Genomic DNA, 3,793 nt, shown 5'->3' on the forward strand with positions numbered 1-3,793 from the left:
GACACATTTCGACTTTTTTTAAACGACTGTCATCAGTTTCAATGTAGTTTGCAGGTCATTCCATGTATAGATATATATATATATCTATGATTCCATGTATTAGGGCCACAGAAGCCAAAAGCAGATCTACCAAGTTCAGAGTTAACTTTTGGTACCTTGAATTTGGGGAAACCACTTGACCGGGTGTGATGGGGTTCAGAGTCCCACTTAAGAAAAGATCAGATGTATTTAGGACAATCTCCGTATATGTGTAACACCCGGGATTCAAACTCGAGTCTCCCGCGTGAAAGTCCAACATCTTAACCACTAGACCCAAGGGATATCCCTTTGGACTGGACAGGCAGAGGCTCTGAGCCACACTGCTACACTCATCACACACACGCACGCACGCACGCACACACACACACACACACACACACACACACACACACACAGTCGACTACACTAATTCTCTTTGCCAAAAATAGGGTCTTCAAGGTGTTTTTGTTGACCAGTGAGGAGAAGATCCTGTACACTATACAGGAATCTTTTCCTTTGGTTGACTTAAGTTATTATTATTATTATTATTATTATTATTATTATTATTATTATTATTATTATTATTATTATTATTATTAGTAGTAGTAGTAGTAGTAGTAGTAATAGTAGTAGTAGTAGTAGTAGTAGTAGTAGTAGTAGTAGTAGTAGTAGTAGTAGTAGGAGTAGTAGTAGTATGTATCATTATATTGTATGCTCTATTGATGAATTGAATATTAGGACCACAATGGAAACAATGTTTTATCCTTTCAGCCAAAGTGTCTCACTTTAAATCTGTGCTATTGTTTTTCTTTATTTTATTCATCTAATAAACTAACAATATAGCTAAATAACGAATTAACTAACTAATTTAAAATGATCTATTCATTAACATAATTTAATAATATTTACTTTCGCCCGGTACATTTATGAACCGTCGTATGACGGTGCAGAGCGCCGAAAATAGCAGATCTACAAGCCCACAGGGCGTCGCGGATGCAACGGAACCTTCACACCATAGACTTTATATATATCTATGCTTACTGCTTTGAGCTGGGCTGTGATGCAAAATGTATTGAAAAGTGGATAATAGCGCCATCTGGTGGCTATTTTATTAATGTGCGTTGTCAAGTTAAAGCGTTAACATTCTGACGTAAAACGCTGCATTTCCGCTTTCTCTTCAAAATAGCACTATGTTCTACTCGTCAAGTTAAAGCGTCGAAATTCTGACGTCAAACGCAGCATTTCCGCTTTCTCTTCAAATTAAAACGTGGCAGCTTGCGTTAGCTTTAACTATTGTTAGCTTTATTTGGTCTTCATTCATATTAATACGTGTTGCATGTTTTAATGTTGTTCTAAAGGACAGAAGATTATTAACACAAACTGTCGATTAAATAAAAAATGTTTTACAACAAATACAGTCTTGCTAGCTGGCTAGCTGGCTGCGGATGTAAACACGCCACGGTCACATTATGAAATAGAGACTTCCGGTTTGTTACACTGAATTTGGCCACCTATATAATTCTGTGACTTTGTACTGCGGCTGCGCAGTCGGCGAAAATATCTGATCTACAAGCTCTCGCATCGGCTATTTTCGGCGCGCGTGACCGTCGTGCACATAATAAATAATACATTGACACACGTTGAGTTTAAAATCTATTCTACGTTCCAGAATTTATTATGTCTTAAACATTATTAGCTATCATTAGGATTCGTTGTTATAATATAAATACGAACAATACATTATAATCATGTTTAAGACATAATTTATTATGTCTTTAAACATTATTAGCTATCATTAGGATTCGTTGTTATAATATAAATATGAACAATAAGTTATAATAATCATTAAGACATCATTTATTATTGGTTTAATATCATTTATAAACACCAGTAGGATTCATTATGAATGAACAATATGCGTTATATAATAAAAAATAATCATGTTTAAGACATAATTTATTATTGGTTATAATTATTATTTGTAGTTATAATATAAATGTGAACATTATAAGTTATATTTATATATAAACTATTGTTACCCCCCTTTTTCCCTCACTGTATATGTTTCTTTTCCCGTTTTACCTCCATTATGATTCATTCCTGTTCTGTTCTTTGTCTATATAGAAGTGTCTATTTGTACGTCTCTAAATGTTTTGATGAATTGAACATGGTGGACCCTATTGTAAACAAGTGTAATGCTTAATTGGGTCGTCCACTCACAGTTAACAGCCTTTGTATTGAGTTTGTGCTTGAAATGTACTGTAATTCTGCAAACTGTTAATAAATATTTCAATCAATCAATCAATCAATGTCTGGACTAGTCTGGACATTTCTGTAATTGTCCGTTGTCACCACAAGGTGGCAGAAAAGCCTATATTTTGCCTGTATTTCACATTGAGCTATAAAAAAAAGAATGCCTCAACTGTATACAATTCAAAGTGCTTGTCATTTTGGGTGGTCCCCAGTTCACATATGATTATTTTGGGTGGTGCCCCAGTTCACATATGATTATTTTGGGTGGTCCCCAGTTCACATATGATTATTGTGGGGGGTCCACAGTACACATATGATTATTTTGGGGGGTCCACAGTACACATATGATTATTTTGGGTGGTCCCCAGTTCACATGATTATTTTGGGTGGTCCCCAGTTCACATATGATTATTTTGGGGGGTCCACAGTACACATATGATTATTTTGGGGGGTCCACAGTACACATATGATTATTTTGGGTGGTCCCCAGTTCACATGATTATTTTGGGTGGTCCCCAGTTCACCTATGATTATTTTGGGTGGTCCCCAGTTCACCTATGATTATTTTGGGTGGTCCCCAGTTCACATATGATTATTTTGGGTGGTCCCCAGTTCACATATGATTATTTTGGGTGGTCCCCAGTACACATATGATTATTTTGGGTGGTCCCCAGTGCACATATGATTATTTTGGGTGGTCCCCAGTTCACATATTCTTTTTGGGAAGTTATTTTTTACCGTGTCACTGTTTTGACCAAAACATCTCTTACGCCAGCGGTTCCCAAAGTGGGGTCTGGGGACCCCCAGGGGTCCTTGAGATAGTTCCAGGGGGTCCCCAGCTAAATGATAGTTATGAACCAAATGGACCCTTATGGGTCTGTAACTCTGAGTGTACAAATGGAACCAAATGGAACCATTTGGTTCCATTTGTACACTCTCTGAGTTAAATTAACATTGATTTTACAATATAAATTGGGGGTCCCAGAGATAGAAATGCCATTAAATATGGGGGTCCGTAGACTAATGCACGTCAAACTGGGGGTCCTTGAAATGAAACGGGTTGAGGATCACTGCTAGAGCCGTAAAAATCTTCTCTTATGGGGGTCCGTGTTACATTCTGTACAGTATAAGACAACTTGGAATGGGAAATAGAGGGGGAGAAATGTTTTTTTAATCGTTTTTTTTCTTCAATATATTTAAATGAAATACTCTTTAGGGGCATGTCATGTGATCTACCTGCACATCCTTTGTGATCTACTGGTAGATCGCGATCTACCTTTTGGGCACCCCTGGTGTAGACTAATGGAAGAATAGTCTCTACTACACTGTAGACTAATGGAAGAATAGACTCCACTATGGTGTAGACTAATGGAAGAATAGACTCCACTATGTGTAGACTAATGGAAGAATAGTCTCCACTATGGTGTAGTCTAGCCTATAGGGAATGCAAGATTGGAAAAGAAACATGGTCATTATTAATGTCGGCAAACCTTTTTATTAAAATGTGATTACCAGTAAAACA

This window comes from Electrona antarctica (assembly GCF_951216825.1).
Source record: "Electrona antarctica genome assembly, contig: scaffold_81, whole genome shotgun sequence".
NCBI lineage: Eukaryota > Metazoa > Chordata > Actinopteri > Myctophiformes > Myctophidae > Electrona > Electrona antarctica.